Source organism: Hevea brasiliensis, chromosome 11 (genome assembly GCF_030052815.1).
Source record: "Hevea brasiliensis isolate MT/VB/25A 57/8 chromosome 11, ASM3005281v1, whole genome shotgun sequence".
NCBI lineage: Eukaryota > Viridiplantae > Streptophyta > Magnoliopsida > Malpighiales > Euphorbiaceae > Hevea > Hevea brasiliensis.
This window is the reverse complement of record NC_079503.1, coordinates 26,295,709-26,318,440: the sequence shown is the minus strand read 5'-3', so window position 1 is coordinate 26,318,440 and position 22,732 is coordinate 26,295,709.

Genomic DNA, 22,732 nt, shown 5'->3' with positions numbered 1-22,732 from the left:
TCATTTTACAGAAAGCGCCCCTTTGGGGTTTTCGCCTTCTTTCACACATTTTGCTGGGAGCGCCCTTTCGGGTTTTCACTCCTACCCTTTTTTTTTTTTTTTTTTTTTAGGCATAGTATCTCTTGACGGTGTCAGCATTCACAGGTCTTGGCAATTCTTCACCGTCCATGTGGGTCAAGATCAAGGCTCCTCCAGAAAATGCCTTTTTAACCACATAGGGTCCCTCGTAGGTTGGTGACCATTTGCCCTGGGGATCGCTTTGATTTGGCAGCATTTTCTTCAGAACTAGGTCCCCGGGTTGGAATTCGCGTGGGCGAATGCTTTTGTCAAATGCCCTAGCCATTCTCTTCTGGTACAATTGTCCATGACATGCTGCTGCTAACCTTTTCTCGTCCAGCAAGTTTAATTGATCCAACCTTGACTGGATCCATTCTGACTCATCAATCCCCGATTCCTTCAGAATCCTTAAGGAAGGAATTTCAACTTCAATAGGTAATACTACTTCCATCCCTTAAACCAGTGAGTATGGAGTTGCCCCGGTTGAGGTTCTTACAGAAGTCCGGTATGCGTGTAGAGCATAGGGAAGCATATCATGCCAATCCCTATATGTGACTGTCATTTTCCGAATTATTTTTTTGAGATTTTTGTTTGCGGCTTCCACCACTCCATTCATCTGGGGACGGTATGGGGAGGAATTGAGATGTCGGATCTTGTATTGATCACACAATTTCTGAATCTTAGGACCATTCAGATTCTTGGTGTTATTAGTGACGATTTCATTGGGGAGACCATGCTGGCATATGATATTGTTTCTGAGGAATTTGAGAAACGTGTTCTGTGTAATATGGGCGTATGATGTGGCTTTGACCCATTTAGAAAAATAGTCGATTGCTACCAGGATAAATCTGTGCCCATTGGATGCCTTAGGGTTGATGGGACCAATCACGTCAATGCCCCACATTTCGAAAGGCCATGGCGAAACGAGGTTGAACAATTTGTGAGGTGGAACATTTATCGGATCTGCGTAGATCTGACACTTATGGCATTTTCGGAAATATTCGATGCAGTCCTTTTCCATGGTGGTCGTAAATATCCGTCGCATGATTTGCTTAGCCATCATATGTCCATTAGTATGGGTGGCACAGTTTCCCTCATGAGTCTCAAAAAGGATTCTCTTCGCCTCTTTTGCATCCACACATCTCAACAATTCGCCGTTGGAGCTCCTCTTGTATAGGCTCTCTCCACTGGGGAAGTATCCCAATGCTAATCTCCGAATCATCGTCTTTTCATTTTTGCTTGCTCCCGAAGGGAATTCTCTGGTTTTTCAGTAGACCAAGATGTCATGATACCAAGGTTCATCATCAGGTTCTTCTTCAATCACGAAGCAATAAGCTGGCTCATTCCTTGTCTTAATCTTCAGTATCTGAGTCATCTGCCCTTCTTCGATTTGAGCCATAACAGCTAGAGTAGCTAAGGCATCAGCAAATTGATTCTTATCTCTGCCAAGATGAGTGAAAGAGAGTTTTCTTCGAATTTCTTAATCAGCTCCAGTAAGTACTTCTGATACGGGATTAGTTTAGGATCCTTAGTTTGCCATTCTCCCTTGACTTGATAGATGATCAGGGCTGAGTCTCCATATACCTTTAACTTCCTGATTTTCATTTCAATGGCAGCCTGTAGACCCATCACACAAGCTTCGTATTCTGCGACGTTGTTGGTGCAGTCAAATCTCAACTTGATAGCTATCAGAAAGTGTTTTCCATCCGGGGATATTAACACAGCTCCAATTCCATTACCGGACAAATTGACAGCTCCGTCGAAATACATTTCCCATACATCGGCTGGCCTCTCTTCTTCGCAGTCTACTTCATTAATATGCTCATCAGGGAACTCAAAATCCAGGGCTTCATAATCCTGGATAGGATTTTTTATTAGAAGGTCAGCGATCACGCTACCTTTCACCGCCTTCCTGGTAATATAGACTATGTCATATTGGGAGAGTATGACCTGCCACTTGGCTATCCTGCCTGGTACGAATGGGCTTTCGAATACATATTTGATATGATCCATCCTGGAGATGAGCCATGTCTTGTGATTCAACATGTAGTGCTTGAGGCGGTTTGCTGTCCAGGCTAACGCGCAGTAAGTCTTCTCTAAGAAAGAGTACCTCGAATCACAATCATTGAACTTTTTACTTAAGTAATAGATGGCCCTCTCTTTTTTGCCAGTGTCATCATGTTGTCCCAAAACACATCCCATCGAGTTCTGTTGGACTGCCATATACAAGATCAGAGGCCTCCCCGCCACGGGTGGAACCAATACTGGTGGGCTTGACAGATACTGCTTGATTGTCTCGAAAGCCTCTTGACAAACTGAATCCCATTGAGTGGTGTTGTTCTTTCGGAGCAGTCTGAAAATAGGCTCGGCCTTAGCGGTGAGATTGGAAATAAACCTTGATATATAGTTCAATTTTCCCAGGAAGCTGCGCACCTCCCTTTCTGTTCTTGGGGATGGCATCTCTTGAATAGCTCGAACTTTATCGGGATCTACCTCTATTCCCTTCTCGCTCACTATGAATCCCAATAATTTCCCTGACCTAGCTCCGAATATGCATTTGGTGGGATTCAGTTTCAACTGATATTTTCTGAGTCTCTCAAATACTTTCCTTACCACCTGTACGTGGCTCTCTTCTCCCCTAGATTTGATGATCATATCATCCACGTATACCTCCACTTCTTTGTGCATCATATCGTGGAATAATGTGACCATAGCGCGTTGATAGGTAGCACCGGCATTCTTCAACCCGAAAGGCATGACCCGATAGCAAAATACTCCCCATTGAGTGATGAAAGCGGTTTTCTCTTTGTCTTCCTCATCCATTGGGATTTGATTGTACCCAGATGCCCCATCAATGCATGAACATCTGACCAATCCCGCAGCATTGTCTACTAACACATCAATGTGGGGGAGAGGGAAATCATCCTTTAAGCTTGCTCTATTAAGATCCCTGTAATCAATGCACACCCTAACTCTCCCGTCCTTCTTCATAACCGGGACAACGTTAGCTATCCATTGGGGATATTTGACTACTTCCAGGAACCCAGCATCATACTGTTTCTTGACTTCATCCCGAACTTTGAGCAGTGTGTCGGGATTCATTCTTCTTAGTTTCTGTTTCACTGGGATTGTCCCCGAAATAAGGGGAATTTTGTGCGTCACTATCTGGGGGTCTAAACCAACCATATCATCATAGGTCCAGGAAAATACATCCAGGAATTCTCTAAGAAAACTGATCATGTCTCCCGATTCTTCACTCTCCACTATCTTAAGCTCCCTTTTTACTTCTTCAGTACCTAAGTTCATGGTGCGTGTTTTGTCTCCACAAGGCAATAGGGAAGGTTCATCCTTTTCACCTCTTTCTTCTGTAAGATCTTCCTCAGATTCACTTGAAGTAATGGCAGTCATGGGGATTTCAAAATTAACCAGAGGAATTTCTGAGTCTATTGAATTATTAGGTGTTAATTGATGAATGGTCCTGAATGAATGAAAATAGAACATATTATAAGGATGGAATTCAAAAGGAAAGAAAGAGAGAATTGGATTTAAAATGCGCTATTAATTCATTAATATTTATGCCATAAGAAAAAGGTCCATTTACAGAGTTACACTTGCCACCATGGACAAAATGATCAAGTGTAGATAACCAAAGGTACTTTACTCGAGATTGAGTACAGGGATGTCCTCTGGTGTCCAGTTGTCTAGTTCTTGCCCCTTAGCTATTGGCGAGACCAGAGCCTCATACAAGGAATCCAGGTGGATGACATCAATGGATGGTTCTAGAGGAGACCCTTTGCATTCCTCCCCAGGTTCTATCATATTTACTCCATTGCCCGCATTATGATTGGGCAACGGGTTTGAGGTAACATTGGGGAGGGAACCATTTCCCTCAATCTTCAACCACCCGTTCCGGATTAAAGCGTGCACTCTCCCTCTGAGTGCCCCGCAGTTGTCAGTCGAATGCCCTTGTGCGCCTCCATGATATTCACAACGGGCAGTGGCATCATACCACCTGGGGTAGGGTGGCTGAATTGGGTCTAGGGGAACGGGTACTATCTGGTTTATACCGACGAGGTATCGGTATATTTCACTGAGTGGGAAGGGAAGGGGTGGATCCGGATTTCTTAGGGGTCTGGGGTTATTTTGAGGCGGTCTGGGTTGGGTAGGTGGAGGAGGTGGTCTAGGTTAATAATTTGCAAGTGGTGGGTATTGTGGGCGCGGGTGTGGATAATTTGGGAAAGGAGGTGGAATGTTCGCGACGGTTTGGCCATGAGGGGAAGGATATGGCCGGTAGTTATTTTGGGGAAGTGGAGAGTAATTATTCTGCCGGGTGATGGAATGCACATCACCCTCCTTTTTCTTGCCAAAATTGGCAGTCTTCTTTGCAGGGTTCTCAGCCAACTCCTGCAGTCGTCCCATTCTTAAATTGGCCTCTATTCTTTCACCGGCCTGGATGATGTCGGAGAAGCTGTTGGAAGTGTTTCCAATCATCAAGTTGAAGTAAGGAGCTTTCAAAGTCTCGATGAACAGAGAGCATAGCTCATTATCGATCACAGGGGGGTGTACTTCTGCCGCCTTTTCTCTCCATCTCTGGGCATACTCCTTGAAGCTTTCCCTGTCTTTCTACACCAGGTTCTGGAGGTCCCTTCTTGTAGGGGCCACATCACAATTAAATTTGTACTGTCTTAAGAAGGCATCAGCTAAATCCTTCCAGGAGCGCAGTTTGCTCCCGTCCAACAGAATGCACCACCTCAGGGCTGCCCCGGAGAGGCTCTCATGAAAGAAGTGGACTAGCAGTCTGTCATCATCTATCAGAGTGGACATCTTGGCGATATAGGTGGCCAAGTGAATGCGAGGGTCAGAATTCCCAGTGTACTTGTCGAAATCAGGGACTTTGAACTTGGGCGGCACCACCACATCAGGAACCAATCTGAGCGATGCCACATCGACTGAACCATACATATTCAGTCCTTCGATCGCTCTCAATCTCTCTTCTAGAGCAAATAGTTTCTCGTTTTCTCTCGTTATATTTTCTCTTCCCACTGCATGAAATGCTCCCCCAGTTGGGAGGTGAGGGGTGGAGTGAACTGGAGGGATTAGAATTGAAGGGTATGGGTCGGTGTTTGAAACGGTTGGGTAATGAGAGTAAGGTAGGTCATTATTCATGGTCCGGGATAGGCGACTGAAAGGGATCCATTGTTGTAGGAGGTGGAGGAGGTAGTGGTAAGTTAGGTTCTGAAGCAGGTTTATTCTGGGACATTTCCCTCATTAGTCTCATAAGTTCTGAGACCTGATCCTTCAATTCAAAAACCTGCCCTTGTAGGTTCTGTACTTGTTCCTGATCTTCCATTATCTTCTTTGTTCGGGATCTTGTTAAGTACACTCGCTTGGGTTGAACCGTGTGCTTGGTCAGGCTTGCCTTGTTTGAAGCAATGTTGATTTTCTGTAAGGAGTCAAAAAAAAAAAAAAAAGGTTTTAACAAATTTAGAATTTCGTAAAAAAAAAACTAAAAGTCCTGGTCCGGACGAAGGATACAGTGGCATTTGGGAGCCAGAATAAAATCCGCGAAAGGATGGTTGCATCAACTTTATCATGGCATCATTCGATAGTCTGACTGTGAATGACTGGATTGAATGCGCATTTATGATACCTGTCCATATAGCCCATTCAATTTTCATATAACCCTAGCGAGGGAGTTCCTACGGGAGTCATATTATTCATTCACAAATTTGCTAAACAATGGTTCAAAAATTATTTCATTAACTGAATAATTTGTACACCGTATTCTTTACATCGGCCTAGGCTCTGGGAGGTTCTTTATAATGAGATGACATTTTCTGAGATACTCATATAACCTTTCTTCTTGTTTGGCAGGGTCAAAAGCTTTCAGAGCATACTCGGATTCAGGTAATAGTTCTTGTTTTCCCTGTGCTATTGTTCTCTCCAGCTGGTCAACATTCTCTTTCAGCTCTTGATAAGGAGCAGCTTGTCTTTCTTTCTCCTTCCTTTCCTTAGCGCATTCTTTCAAGATATCTTTGATGAGTAGTGCCTGTTCTTTCAATTCGAGCTTCTTCTTTTTGTTTTCTTGTTTATACTCCTCAACGAGTATTTCTTGGTATTTTATTTTTTTCTGAAGCTTACTATTTTGTATTTCTACTTCTTTTACCATAGCTTGGAGAGAGTCTTTTTCCTTTTCCCATTGTTCCTCTTGCTCTTCGAACCCTATCTTTTCGGCCCTTGCCTCTTCCCTGAGTCTTCTCACCTTTCTTTTAAGGTTCCGCTGTTGGTTCTCCAACGGTTTCATTTGTTCTTGCAATTGTGAGTTCTCGGTATTTGCTTTTTGTAGTGAGTCAGCCAGACGATTATCAGCTTCTTCTAATAGGACGTTTCGGCGAGGGTCACTGTCTTCGAATTCTGCAGTTGAGTGTTCTCGGTCTCGGTCAGCCCTCCATTCAAGATAATCGTGTGTGGCACTTGGACCTTTAGGCGACCTTTCCATCAGAGAGATGTTTTCCCAAGATCTGTGAGCCATTTTCAACCCTTCCTCTTCCTTGATCTCATGGTAGAAATGACCTTGGTGGTATTCTTCAATGTTGATTTTGGACTGTGTTGAGCCAAACTGCCTAATTACCAATGCCGGAGTGTAACTTGTGTATCCGGTCACTCCGATTAGGGATACCGACTGATTACCTCCCGTGCTGATCAAAATGGATTGGCCTGACGCCCATAGTTTCCTCCAACAGTAATCATGGCTATTGAAACTCAAAATCCGTTCCCGCCACTGCTGTTCATTCTTCGGACTGATTAACAACCGGGTCATCTTCTCGATGGGAGGCTGGTCAAGGTACCAAGTCAATCCTTCTATCTCCACAGGACACATGTGACTGATAATCCAGAGGTACAACAATTGAGAACAACACTTAATGGACCCTTTGCCCTGTTGTCTGTAGTAGGTAAGGGTTAATAAGGTCTCCGCAAGAATTGCCGATATCGGATTGACCTCCGCTTTCTACGCCTGCAATACTTCCACCGTCTTTGCGGGTTATGATTCCCGATGGTCCCGGGAACAAAATCAGGCCATAGATTCCCAAGGCGAGTGTCATTGAAGCTCGATCCCACTGTTTCTCTTGGATGTATTGATCTAACCATTTCTTGAGATGTGTCCAATACCAACCATGCGTGTTTCCTTTGACGGTTTCTTTTGACTTTACTTCTTCTGGGGAAATACCAATCATATGTGTCAATCGTTTCCAAGCCTGCCTATGCTCTAGATGAAGGTAAATCCGATTTTGCGTCAGGTAAGGAATCTCTAGTAATGTCTGATATTCTTCCATAGTGGGAACTGTATCAATATCATTGAAAGAGAATACTCCGTACTTAGGACTCCAAACTGACAACATGGCCTTTAATGCCGGGATTTGGACATTGACTCGCATTAGGGTTGCAATCCTCCCGTACTTCTTCTCAAATCGTGCCTTAACCTGATAGGGAAGCGACCTCCAACCGTTAGACAGACCCTCGAGGCTGTTCATTCTGACCTCAATTTTATTCAGATCCAATGAAGGTAACAAGCTAGCATGTGACTTGGAAACATCATTTTGCGGGGGTACTGGAGTATGAGCTGATTTGGACCAAAGTTTAGCATTCTGAACTTCTTCTGCCGACTGACTCAAGGATGCCATGATAAAAATGATGCCTATCCTTTTTACAGACTTTTGGTTTGGTGATGCCTGTGGAAAAACTCGTTAGCAGGATAAATTCAGGTAATCTTGTATTATATTGTTGGCAGAGTAGTACCTACACATTCATCAAAGTAGGAAAATGTGTAGGTTTTCTTAACAATATGATTCAAGATTACCTTTAAAAATAAGAACAAAATAAAATTAACAGAATAGGGTAAGAGTAAGTATGCCCCTTTTGTCCTAGGATAGGGAGACTCCTGATACCGGATGAGTGCTACCTAATTGGATAGTTCTATCTTATAAGGTATCTTACTACAGCTTTCAGCTATCGTGATAGTTTAGCTCAGGATCTAGTTTTCTAAGAGCCACAGGTTCCCAAATTGTCCCTACTGTAAACAGTAGAGCCTCATTCTATCCCCATGATATTGTCGGGAAAATTCCATGGATATCACAGTGAATAGAACGAGTTTCAATTTGAGCAGAAGCCTTCACAGATACTAACGGGGTAGAACCCACGGGTACCGCTACATGACCCCCTCCTACTTTCCTAAAAAGGTAAGAAAGCCCAGGTATAGGGCTGAAGTGTGTGAGGACATTGTGTGAGTGTTCAGTGTGTGAAGGGACATCTTTACCTCTTCCCAATTCAGGGGGATTTTATTTTCTTTTTTTATTTTTTTCTTTTTTTTTTCAAACAAAGAGTACTGCAAGGAGTAAAACAAGCAAAACAAGCAAAACAGTTAGTAGGAATAAATAAAAATTAACTCATAAAATATTACCGGGTGAGCCCACCTAACTATAATTTGATTGAGAAATTAGATCTACTCTTGGACCTCTGGACCGGGGTCAAGTCAAAACTCCCCAGTGGAGTCGCCAAGCTGTCGCAAGGGATTTTGCGGTCGCCTGAACGAACCCTCACCGAAGTGGAAAAGAATGAGGAGTCGCCACTTTAGTTTTGAGGGAAACTAAAGAAAACCATTTGTGAAGACAAATTGAAAGAAAACCACTTCAAAACAGAGATTCTAAGTTCGGGGTCCGTAAACAGGTGGGGAAGGTGTTAGGCACCCCACCTCGTCCCTTAATAAGGGTAAGTAGATTTAACTTCGCATTTTTTTATAAATTAGTTAGGAGGGCTTGAATTGGAAATGTTAATCCTTTTAACAAAAAGAAATATTTAATTTTTCACTAAGTTTGGATTACCCAGATACATAAGTAAATGAGATAACCTTAGTGAGTTACTGTTGTATATTAGCTTTGTTTGAAGGGCTATTTTATTAGAATCCAATTTTTGAAATTGGATGAGAACTCTCCTCCAATCTCTTTTGAATATTTATTTAAATTTTAGATTGAGAACCGGATAAGAACTCTCCTCCGATCTCTTTTAATATTTATTTGAATTTTAGATTGAGAACCGGATAAGAACTCTCCTCCGATCTCTTTTAATATTTATTAAAATTTTTAAGCTTGAGAAACGGATAAGAACTCTCGTCCGATCTCTTTAATATTTATTAAAATTTTTAAGCTTGAGAAACGGATAAGAACTCTCCTCCGATCTCTTTAAAATTTTTAAGCTTGAGAATCGGATAAAAACTCTCCTCCGATCTCTTTTAAATATTTGCTGAAATTCTGGTTGAGGATCGGATAAAGACTCCTTTCTGATCTCTTCTATTTAAACGGTAGTCAGATAAGGGTCTTTCCGATCTCTCTAAATTTTACCTATCGAGAGGACCTAAGGCTAAGGGTTCTGACGTTCAAAGGTGTCAGGGGGTCTGCGCAAGATTTCTTTAACTTATTGGTACCTTAGGACTGGGCAGGGGATTCCAAAACGAATCCTCCGACCTTCCTATATGGTCGCCTCACCAGCATTTTTGGTAGCCGATCTATTCCATTTAGTTATCCAGGGTTTGGTTTTACTCTGTCTTATGACGTCTTGCCCTATGACCTACTGAGTCATTCTAGTGACTCAGCTTTACCATTTTCCAGGCTTATTATTCAGACCTTTCATTATTTCAAAAGGACTCTTAAGTTGCCGTTACCCACATCTCATCCAACCACTTATGTATCGCTTGGAACTAGATGACTTACGCTTAGAAATAATAAAGATTAACAAAGGTATCGACACGGATATAAACTAGAGCACAACCTTTCTCTGTATCTTTCTAGCGTGATATGAACTTAAAGAAAATAACATACGTAAAGAAAGAAAAATGGAAATGCGTAAAACAAGAACTAAACTTAATAAAATGGCAACATAAATACTGACCTGTAAGGAGTCGATTCTAGTGAACTAACCGAGAATCACAAAATGCAATAAGATTGCAAGTTGATAGCCAGTAGAATAAGATTCGCCTTAGAACAAAGAGTGCTTCACTAAATGCTATCGAGTCAGAATTATACCCGAGTTTAAACGAGATCGAACATGGACGGTGGAAGTGAATATAAAGATAACAAGGAACTGCAAAATTTGAACGCTGCGGGATGATAAACGAGCTGAAAATGGAAAGTTTCAGTGTTCAAAATCTTTTTAAGAAAATACTTCAGAAAACTAGTTTCAAAAGTTCTTCTTATGAAAGCTAAGTAATGATCTGAATTAAATTTCAGAGTTCTTCCGCTATCGTAACTTCCTTCTTTTTCGTTCCCTTTCTATGAATAGTTTTTATGCAGGTATTTATAGGAACCGGGTGCTCCCCATGAAGGGTCAGGATCTATTTTGAGGGAGATGGAGGGTCAGGATTTCGAAGGACATGATCTGAGGCTCAGGAATTAAAGAGGATCAGAACGGACGACTGAGATCCCCTTTAGAATATTTGTCATTTTCTTCTTCTAATCTGACGGTCCCAAATTCTCTTATCCGGGGTGATCCGAGGGCTGGGAATGAAAGGCGTTGATCTTGTCGTTTTCTTTCTCGATCCAAGGGCTCCAAGCTCATCCTTACAAGTAAGATCAACGGTGGAGATTAGAATGTACAGCGCTGTCCTGACATACGCATGTCAGAAATGCGGGCGATTCTGGGGCGTGCGGTTGAGATTTTACCTGGAACGCTTTAACTACCTCGGCTCTGATTATGGTGATGGCGGTAGGCGCCTTATTCTTTTTGTTTTCTGCTCTCTCTTCCTTTCCGATCTTCTTAACATGATCCTTCTCCGATCTTTCATACCGGTCTCTCCTCTTCCGATCTCTATTATTCCAATATTTCCCTTAACCAGGCCCGGTCCGGTCAAGGCATTAATTCCCCTCAATTCCCGAAGCGTCCGCTTCATTTTCTGCTTAGCAATAAATGCCCGATTTTCCCCTATATATACCCCTGACAAAAGAGACTTTCTTTATTCAATTTTCCTCTCTTCCTTCTTACTTTTCAGTTCTAGCTGCTCCGGCAGAAGTTCCGGCCATGATTGTGGCTGTTGATCCCTTTCTGATGGACCTCTTTATTCCCCAACTGAAAATTTACGACCCCGGTGCTCGAATAATCGTGATAACCTTGTCTGATGATGGTGAGAGAACTGGAACAATTAACCGATCTAGATCGCGGACCTCGATCGTGCCGATCTCGAGTCGTTCGATCGGTATAATCGATGAACCAATTTCGGCCGAGAAGACTGCTAATGTTCCGCAGACCCTTGGCGGTTGCTCTTCCAAGTTTATTCGACTTCTCACCACACTGGGTGTTCCGACAGCGGCTTTCCTCCACATTGGGTGTTCCGACAGCGGCTCGGTTCCCGTCAATGACATCCTTTGGATCAGTCACAATGTGGGCTTTGACATAAGCCCTTTAGATGGGATGTTCCACCGGTCTCTGAGATCGCCCAAATGATGTATTTTATTTTCAATGTAATCTGCTCTCTAGAGATCACAGAAATGATGTAGTCCAATTTTAATGCAATCTGATCTCTAGAGATCGCCCAAATGATGTAATCCGATCTTCTGGAAATAAAGATTTTATTTTGTCAATTATCATCTTATTATTATTGCATTAATTATTTTTCGATCTCTGAAGTATTTACCCATCTGACCTTTAATTTAAATGACCCTAAATGATCCGCAATTCAAAATATTTATCTTAATCTGTCGATCTCTAGTCAGCCGATCTCTTTATGGAATTTCCAGAATATTTATGAGATGTGTCAGAAACAGCTGGCAGATCTCGCTGACCGATGCACCGCTTGGGATGCCGTGAGCATTAAATGCTCGAACGAGTATAAATAGGGGTGGGGGTTAGCCATTTGCTCTCTTGTGTCATTTTTAGTTTCTCGTGAACAACTTTGAAATTATCTCGTTTTCTCAAGCTCTTCCGACTCCGATCAAGCTCCGGTAAGGGTTCAGATCCTTCTTTTAGTTTAAATTCTTTATTTCCTTTGAAAATGAGCGGCGCCGAAGGTCAGAGAGTGGCGAGTCCTCCTTCCATCCAGTTCTCGTGGTCATCTGATGAAGTAGAGGTGGTCCGGCCAAGGGCGTGACCTGAACCTCCTAGAGTCTCCGTCCCAGCTCGGGAACAAGTGACGTCATCAAGGCATGCGCCTTCTTCAGGGAGAGAGAATCTTCCCATGGATGAGCTACCATCAGTCCTTCAAGAAACCGATTTGCAGTCATTCAGCCAGGAGTATAACATTGAGCCCGATTCATATGAACTTATCCGGTGTCACAGCGATCTCCGGGCCGATCATTTCTTCAAAGAGAACGACATGATTATGGTATACGAAGAATAGTTGAAAGCCGAGCTGCGGTTCCCTCTTGACGACTTCTTTAAGGAAGTCTTAAAATTTTTCCAAGTGTGCATAGCTCAAGTTCACTCGAACTCGTGGTGGATCTTATTAGCCTTTCGAGGCCTCTGCCGAGCTAAGGGATTCCGTCCTATGCCTAAGGTATTCGTCGAACTGCATAGGTTAACTCGTCGAAAGGACGACGAGTACTGGTTTTTCCAGGCGAAGCCACATTGCGGGCTCTTCATCGATCTGCCCTCCTCCCTAAAAAATTGGAAGAACCGCTTTTTCATTCTAAGGAGCAAAATTCCGAATGGCTTTGAGGGTTTCCCTCATAGCTGGCTACACCAAGGCCCTTTAATTCCGAAGCGTCTCCTGTTGAATAGGGAAGAGGGCGCCATGGTGATGGAGTTGAAGGAGCAGGCGTCCAGAGAGAAGTTCTCTTGCTTGGATGTAGTGACCGCCGAGCTGCACCATTGGACTATGGAATTGATCACCGGCAAAGATCGCGGACTCCAGCTCTCTGACCTCGGCATCGGTATTTTCTACATCTCAGATCTCAGGACCTTAGCGATCTCACTGACCTCTTCTTTGTGCAGGTATGGCCAGCGGCGAAGCCTCCAAGGAGAGCCGGAAGTGAAAGAGGGAGATCTCCCGGAAGGTACGGGAGATGAAACGAGTTGAGGAAATGCAGACACCCAGGCATGAGCCCGGGGAAATACAAGAAGGCTCATCTCAACCTTCGGGACCGGTGATCGCAGAAGTGGTCCGATCCCCTCCTCGTCGGGAAGAGCCGCCTCCACCTCCTCCAGTTGCTTCGAATGCAGAAGAGGGTTCTTCTCAACCTAATGTGAGGACTATCTCCCGCGGTGCCTAAGTCTTAGTCCACTCACTGGAGAAGAATCATACGGTTCGAGAAAACCCTGGTTTCGCTAAGGTCTTGGCGTCCTCTATCTGTCTTCGAGAAGATTGGGATAGGCTGTCTCCGGATAACCTTGATGATATCTTGACCCGATCCATGAGCTTGAACGTGGAGTGCCTGGTGAACCAGCACATCATACGGGAGAAGGCGCATCGCCTGGGTAAAGAGGTCGAGAGGATGGGTCATGAGGCAGCCTCCCTCCGATCTCAACTTTCATCCGCTCAGGGCTACATATCTCAAATTGAGGGGCGAATGAAGTTCTATGAGGACAAGCTGGTTGAGCAAGCTCACGCTTTTGAAGAAGTGCAAGTGCTCTAGGCCGATGAAGCTGCTCAACTCGCTCACCTTGCTGAGGAACTCAAGGTGAAAGAAGAAGAGATAGTGACTGGAGTGGCCGGCACTTATGTGAATGCTCACAGAGATCTCTTGGCTGAGCTCAAGAAGCGTTACCCTGAGGAGGACTTCTCCTGGATGGCCAACCTGGCTCTCGATGATGAAGGTGAGGAGAGTGAGGAGGAGGCTGAGGGTGAGATAGGGGACGGACAAGATGTAGATCAGTGAAGCGATCCTCCACACCAATAACTTGTACAAATTCTTGAAATGAAATGAAATGGAATGCCTCTTTTGTTCGATGAATGGTTGTGATCAGAAAATTTCTAAATTATTTAAACACTTGATTGTCTGAGTATGTTGAAATAACTGAAAGTGATTATTAACCTAAGTGTGAGAGATCGGAAAACACAATGAGCATGAGATCGGTAGGGAACCAACGCTAAACGGGACTTGATTAAAATTAGAAATTTGGGCTTGAACATTTAAGATCGGGATCATCATTAAACCGGAACGGAACCTTTGATTATTCTTAAACTTTTGAAAGGGAGATTGGCAACAAAAATGGTAACAAAGATCTAGTGTCAGTTCAATTTCGTTTGTCAACAGAGATCAGGAATATACTTGACTGGTCAGGAGATTCGACAATGGGTTTGAGAGATCGGTGAGTGATTTAATAGACCGGTAAGGCTTTGACTGATGTGAGGACTTAGCATTGATTCAATTCCTTGTGAGGAGAGATCGGAAATGTGGTTATCTAGCACAGAGAGATTTAGTACTGGGGATCGATTTCAAAGTTTATTAATTCTGGGGATCGGCCAAAATATGGTGTCGACAATGCTAGAAGGAGTTAATATCATAAAATGTAATTAGCCCTCAACTAAACAATAAGTTAGTAATTATTCTTTTTTTTATGAACATAATCACTGAAGGAACGGAAGCGTGAAAAACACAAGTTTATACCATTGAATTCAAAAATTTTCACCTAGGGTCATATACATAATGCAAGATTTATTTTTATCTATTTGATTTCAATGATAAACAACATATTAAAACTCTTTTAATATGTTTTTTGGATCTGTATTTGCCATTTAAGATTTTCAAATTAATCAGATTATGTAACACCCCAAAGTTCGATAGTGCGTTCTGCTGTTCTGGTGACCAGTGTTGTCCGGACAGCTAGGATGCCTAGAACTACACTTCAATATGAGTGAGGAGACATAAAATAATGAAATACAAGAAAAGAAAATACAAGAAAAAACAAAGGAAAAATAATAGCAAAGAAATGTAACCAAGTTAAGCGAGCCGGGAACCCTAGCGATGGGAGACCGCACCGGGAAGTCACGGCGTGGACTGTTGACTAGCCCTGGACTACGGGGAACCCTAGAAAATATTTTTAGGACTTAAATAGACCCTTATTAAAGAATAAATATCAATAGAAAGATCAAAGAAAAATTAAATAATTAGTACAAAGAAAAGTGAGAAATCGAAAAACAGACAAAACCTTAGATATTAAAAATCTGAATGCAACCCGAACATGGGCATTATGGTCATTTGACATCCCGAATTGTCTTTTGACCTAAATGTCCATTAAAAATAAATAATATTACACTTAGAAAATGAAATGAAAAATTAAATTGGTGGTACCTAAAGTGAATAGCAAGAATTAAGGATTAATGTGGAATAAGTGAAAGTTAAACATAAAATATGATTTAACCTAAGTAAGTGGACCACTAAAGGAATAAATTAAAGATAATGGGGCAGGTGTACACTCATTTTATCATCTGCAATTCATCTTTCTCACTTGAATTCAACATTGCCGAATTGAAGGAAAGGAGAAAACCTCCATGGGCGTTTTCATGCAACCTTCATCCACTCCCTCATTTCACCTCTAAACACTTAGGTTCCTTCATGAAAAATTGTCTACACATCACAAGGAAGAGTTTGATACCAAATTCAAGAAGTTTGGTGAAGGTTTAGCAAGTTCCAACCATAAGGTAAGTTAGCATTTTTGAAGATAGCTTTGTTAAACTTTGTGTTCATGTTATGGGTGTTGGTTTTGTGAAGAAAATTTTTAGGTTTGAAGAGTTATTGAGATATTCATTTTGGACAGCCATGGAGTCATGTAATTGATGAAATAATTGTGCATATATTTGATGAGAAATGAGGTTAGTTATGGTGATTTAATATCCTAGTAAATTGCTTCATATGTATATAGTGATTTTTGCACTTGGATGGAAATTAATGATTTGTAGGGCACTTTGGTATTGAGAAACATTTTCGGCAGCCTTGGGACACTTGGATAAATGTGTGTGTTCATGAAGGTGTTGGCAGAATATTGACCTTGAGAATTTATGGATATGTGTAAAGATTGATTGTGTAAAGTGTATGTAAGAATTAGTGATGTTTAGGTGTGTATGTGATTGTAATTAGACTTTGTAAATGTGAGCTTTAATTGGTGTATTAAGGATGTTTATAATCTGCCCAAAGTGATGTTAATGTAAAGTGGGATATGGTTTTAGTAATGAACCAAAATAGAAATGGTAAGGGAAGTGAACATATAGTAAGGTACATGTGTAATTGATGTGTGTTTAAGCATGGTAGTTAAGGGCAGTATGCATTTTAGTCAATAACTTTAGATGTGTAACCTCAATTGGTATGAGACCAATTGGAGGTGAAACTAGGCACAAAATGTGCCAACTTTCATTGAGAAAGCATACCAAAATTCTGCTTGCAAGGTGACATAAAAAAATGACCAATTCGGATTAGATGCAATTGAGACCTAAAAACTGACCATTTGGGCAGCAGTTAGTGTTTAGGCCATAACTCACTCAAAACAGGTCCAATTGACCTGAAATTTTAACCATGAATAGTTAAGACCCATACCTACAAGTCTTAGGCCATAACTCACGCCTAAACCGCGCTCTGATACCACTAAATGTGACACCCCTTACCCGCCTACAGTGTAGCCGAGCAAGTTATGCCACTCAGTGTGCCGGAGCACTCTATTTTATCTTAATTCATTTTTATCGTAGTTTTGAATATAATTTATGAAATATAATTTATTTAAACCATTTATCGAAATTATTATTTATTTGAGGTTCCGAAAATTTTAAAGAAAATCCGGCAGAGTACCGGCTAAAAATGGAGAAAACAGTTCTTCGGAACCTGTGAAAAACACTTCTAATAATCATATTCATCCATTCACAAACTCCAATATCAAAATCTCAATATTTTTCAACCATTCGTTTCTCAATCATTCATCTCATTTATTAATCATGTACAAGTCATAAATAGACATTCACTCTTCCATTCACAAATACAATTTTCATTATTTACATGAATATCAAAATTCATTACATAAGTTCAAATACATATGAGAAAATAGAAATTAGTTACAAAATATCAAAATGAAATCTAGTGTCCTACCAATGCACTGTGGAAGGTGAGGTGACACGGACACTATGCAGAACTGTGAACTGCCTTACCGAATCTGTGGTCTACTAGGCCCTCTGTCCAAATATTCAAGCACTACGCCAAGTGCAAAGCGACGCGCTAAGCATAAAGCTTAGTGGTGCCAATAATACAAGAAAATATAATATGCAAATAAAAATAATAATTTCCTTGCTATTGTGTTCATAAGAATTGACTAATTACTAACTTATTGTTTAGTCGAGGGCTAATCATGTTTTATGATATTAACTTCTTCATGCATTTCATTAATTATTTTCTTCATGATCTTGAGCTTCTTTGTATTTTTGTAATCATTCCTGATACTTAATTTTCGTATTTTCTTTAATAATCAGTGCAACCACAGTTATACTTTTCCATGCCCAAGTAACCTATCGATGACTCGATCGATAACGGGTCGTTGGCACTGGACACCGCGGTGCCTCGGGCCGTCATACCATGGGACGCAGAACGTCTACCACGTATGCAGTCAGTATGGCTAAAAAGCCATGATATCACATAATCGGGCATAAAAGCCATAAATACGGGCATAAAAGCCATGAATACGGGCATAAAGCCATGAACACAGGCATAAAGCCTTTCGCAGTACTGCTAAAATAATACCCTATTGGCATGCCAAACAATCCAAACCAATCACATTAGGCCTACTAGGGCATTTTGCATTTTTAAGTTTCACATTTTTGAATTTCAAGTTTTCATGTCACTATTCACTTCATTAGTAAACTAAAATGTTGACTTTTGCATAGACAATAGGTGCATTGGTTTTAACACTCCCAATGTACCACATTTTGCATTTAAAACTTGTTGGTTTTGGTCACTTTCTCAAAGCTTAGGTCATTTTGGCAAAATTGCCAATTTGCGGTTTTAGTGCTCCGAAGTTGCACTGTTCCATTGGTCGATTTACTGTTGGAATTTGACAAAACTTCCTTCATAGAAAATGTTCCTTATTTTCTTAAGTGTATTCTCACTTTTGGATCACCTCAATCGGAGTTTTGTAGCTCAAGTTATGGTCAAAATAAGTTTACTGTTCACGTGCACTATTCATGCTGAGATTTTGGGTCTGGCAGATTTTTGGTCCAACTTTGGTCAATAATTTGATCAAGTTAGGTTCATAATTTGGTCTAACTTTCTTCATATGAAATGTTCTACCATACCTTAGGTTTCCATCGGTTCAAGAATCGCCTAAATCCGAGTTTTCTAGAGAGAGTTATAACCATCCAAACATTACTGCTCAAGTGAAAATCTGCAGAGTTGCAGGTTTGATAACTTAACTTTGCCCAATAATTTGAATGGGTTAATGGCATAATTTGGGGTAATGTTCTTCATGAAAGTTGTTTGTCTATATCATATCTTGTTGCTGTAAAATTTTCAGGTCAATTTGACCATTCTACAGTGAGTTATGGCCAAATGAACAGTTACTGTTCATTTGGTCATTCTGCAGGGGCTGTTTGCAGGGTATCCGGATTGGGGCCAATTTTTGGTCCTCTTAATTTGGTCTTTTGGGCATGGTTTCTTCAGCAAAAATGTGCCATTATAAGCCTAGTTTCATGTCCAATTGGCCAAAAACCAATTGAACTTACACAGCCAAAGTTATGGCTGTCCAAGTGGACTGAAATTTCAGTCACCCTGCTGCTATCCCTAGGCAGCCTACACATTCACTTTGCATCACTCTAAATCTCTTCAAATTATGGCGAACTTGCCTCAAATGGTCACTAATTGACCATTAAAATGTTCTTTCACAATTTCATAAGCTAAATCCAAGTTTCACTCCCAAACCCTAGCTCATTTTCAAGGATTACACCAATTACCTTAGTTAGCACACCAATTCATCATACATATATATATATATACCTTAAACATCATCTTTAGTCCACTCTAAGTCCATCAAAAACACTTAATCTTGTTCCTCCCTAGGTCTGCCAAAATTCATTGTATACATACACATAAATTCCATTCATTTTATTCACAAATTCTTGCTTATTTTAGGTCTCTAATCATGGAAAGAGAAAGATGTATGCATAATAGGCACTAACCTTTTTGAAACCAACCTTGAGCTTGTTATTCTTCAAGATTTCCCCCAGAATCATAATAATCGTAATCAATTATAACTTCACTTTCCTAAATTAAATATCCAATAAAAATTCAATAGCATTTCCCCTTAAATTGGACTAAACTCCCATCATAAATCTTAAATCCACAACCCATTAATACCCAATCTGGCAGCTTGTGCATTCAAATTTATATATAATGATCTAACCGTTAGATAAATCCCAAATTTATACCATATATTCAAGACATCCCTATACAATATCAGTAAAAATTTCAGCATCAAATCATCTCTATATCATGAGATATCAAAACATTCATCCAACCCTTCACAATCTGAATTTTTGCAGAAATCAGTCTTACTCAGACAGCTCATGCAAAACAATTTATATCTCATAAACCACAAGTCTAAAATTCACCAAATTTTAACACAACAGCCTCAACATCCCAAATATCATTCGTACCAAATTTCATAATTTTATAAGCATCCTAACTATTTATTTTTCTCAAATTTCAGTAGCCAAAATTCAGAATTCAACCTACAGACAGCCTGTGTTCAACAATATGTTTCTCCAAATCCAACTGTTGAACAATCACCAAATTTTTACCATAACTTCCACACATACATAGCTTAAACATATCCAAAAATCAGCCTTAGATGTTGAGCCAAACTCACCTGGACGGAAAAGAAATATGCTGCCCTGCTGAACCCCTATTTCTGCTACTTCTCCTTCTCCTTCTTCCTTTCTTTCTTTCTTTCTTTTCCTTTTCTCTCTCTTTCTCTCTTATTCCAGCCCGTATGAAGAAGGAAACTGCTGGTTCTTTTGTTTTTTTATCTCATTTTAAGTTCATTTTATCTCTTTTTATTTGTTTTGTCAAGTGGTGATTGGGTGGGAGTAAGTGAGTGACATCATGTGATGTCATTATTTGCTTAATTTTTTATTTTTCTTTTCTTTTCTTTTCTACCACATTTCAATTTAATTTTTAGCAATATTTATTCATATTTAAGATCATAATAATTATTTACTTAACTGGACAAGTCGCCAAAAATCACCTCAAGGCGAAATGACCAAAATGCCCTCCGTTTGGCTTAACGGGTCAAAATTGTCTGTACCGATTGAAAAATTTTTCTAAATATTTTCTTGGCATTATAATGCCATAGGAACCTCAATGAACCTTCTCTAGAGTCCCAAAAATTATTTTATAATTTTTTCCCCGGGTCTAGGGCTCCTCGTTGCGAGAACCGCAACTTTCCTCTGGGTTACCCCTCGCTAGGGCACCGGCTCGTTTAACTTGGTTGTATTTTATTTTTAAAATTTTTACTAAGTGTTTCTTCTTAATATTTGAGTTAATTATGATTCCTGACTTTAGTTTAAATATTTTTCCAGAAGGTCTAGCTGTCCGACCGACATCGTCACCGAATGAGAATGTACTGAATTGTTACGGAGGATGTTACAACTCTTCCCCTCTTATTTAAATTTCGTCCTCGAAATTTACCTGACTTAAGTAATCGGGGAGTTGCTACCTCCTTGTTTCTTCACCTTTCTGTGTTATCATACTTCACTTTCTCCTAGTCTCAATCCTATCCTCAAACAGTTATGTACTCATCCTTTTTCATCTTAAATATAGTCTCCTTCTCATCTCCATTCGCTATCTCATTGTCTCTTCACTCTCTTATTTCATACCTTAACCTAAAATAAACAGGAAATACAGATCTGCAATTGTGTCACCTCGACTCTTATAAATGCAATGCATGATATGCAATCTATCTAGGTCCAGAAACGCCTAAACCGCGCTCTGATACCACTAAATGTGACACCCCTTACCCGCCACAAGCAGCCGAGCAAGTTATGACACTCAGTGTGCCGGAGCACTCTATTTTATCTTAATTCATTTTTATCGTAGTTTTGAATATAATTTATGAAATATAATTTATTTAAACCATTTATCGAAATTATTATTTATTTGAGGTTCCGAAAATTTTAAAGAAAATCCGGCAGAGTACCGTACTAAAAATAGAAAACAGCTTCTTCTAACTGTGAAAAACACTTCTAATAATCATATTCATCCATTCACAAACTCCAATATCAAAATCTCAATATTTTTCAACCATTCGCTTTCAATCATTCATCTCATTTATTAATCATGTACAAGTCATAAATAGACATTCACTCTTCCATTCACAAATACAATTTTCATTATTTACATGAATATCAAAATTTATTACATAAGTTCAAATACATATGAGAAAATAGAAATTAGTTACAAAATATCAAAATGAAATCTAGTGTCCTACCAATGCACTGTGGAAGGTGAGGTGACACGGATACTATGCAGAACTGTGAACTGCCTTACCGAATCTGTGGTCTACTGGGCCCTCTGTCCAAATCTTTTACCTCACGCTGCAAAGCGACGCGCAAAGCATAAAGCTTAGTGGTGCCAATAATACAAGAAAATATAATATACAAATAAAAATAATAATTTCCTTGCTATTGCGTTCATAAGAATTGACTAATTACTAACTTATTGTTTAGTCGAGGGCTAATCATGTTTTATGATATTAACTTCTTCATGCATTTCATTAATTATTTTCTTCGTGATCTTGAGCTTCTTTGTATTTTTGTAATCATTCCTGATACTTAATTTTCGTATTTTCTTTAATAATCAAGCAACCACGCTTATACTTTTCCATGCCCAAGTAACCTATAATCGATGACCGGATCGATAACGGGTTGTTGGCATTGACACCGCGTGCCTCGGTCATTATACCATGGGACGCAGAACGCCTACCACGTGATGCAATAAGATGGCTAAAAAGCCATGATATCACATAATCGCATAAAAGCCATAAATACGCATAAAAGCCATGAATACGCATAAAGCCATGAACACAGCATAAAGCCTTTCGCAAGATCGCTAAAATAATACCCTCTTGGCATGCCAAACTATCCAAACCAATCACATTAGGCCTACTAGGGCATTTTGCATTTTTAAGTTTCACATTTTTGAATTTCAAGTTTTCATGTCACTATTCACTTCATTAGTAAACTAAAATGTTGACTTTTGCATAGACAATAGGTGCATTGGTTTTAACACTCCCAATGTACCACATTTTGCATTTAAAACTTGTTGGTTTTGGTCACTTTCTCAAAGCTTAGGTCATTTTGGCAAAATTGCCAATTTGCGCTTTAGTGCTCCGAAGTTGCACTGTTCCATTGGTCGATTTACTGTTGGAATTTGACAAAACTTCCTTCATAGAAAATGTTCCTTCTTGTCTTAAGTGTATTCTCACTTTTGGATCACCTCAATCGGAGTTTTGTCGCTCAAGTTATGGCCAAAATAAGTTTATCGCTCACGCAATCGCTCATGCCGAGATTTTGGTCCGCAGATTTTTGGTCCAACTTTGGTCAATAATTTGATCAAGTTAGGTTCATAATTTGGTCTAACTTTCTTCATATGAAATGTTCTACCATACCTTAGGTTTCCATCGGTTCAAGAATCGCCTAAATCCGAGTTTTCTAGAGAGAGTT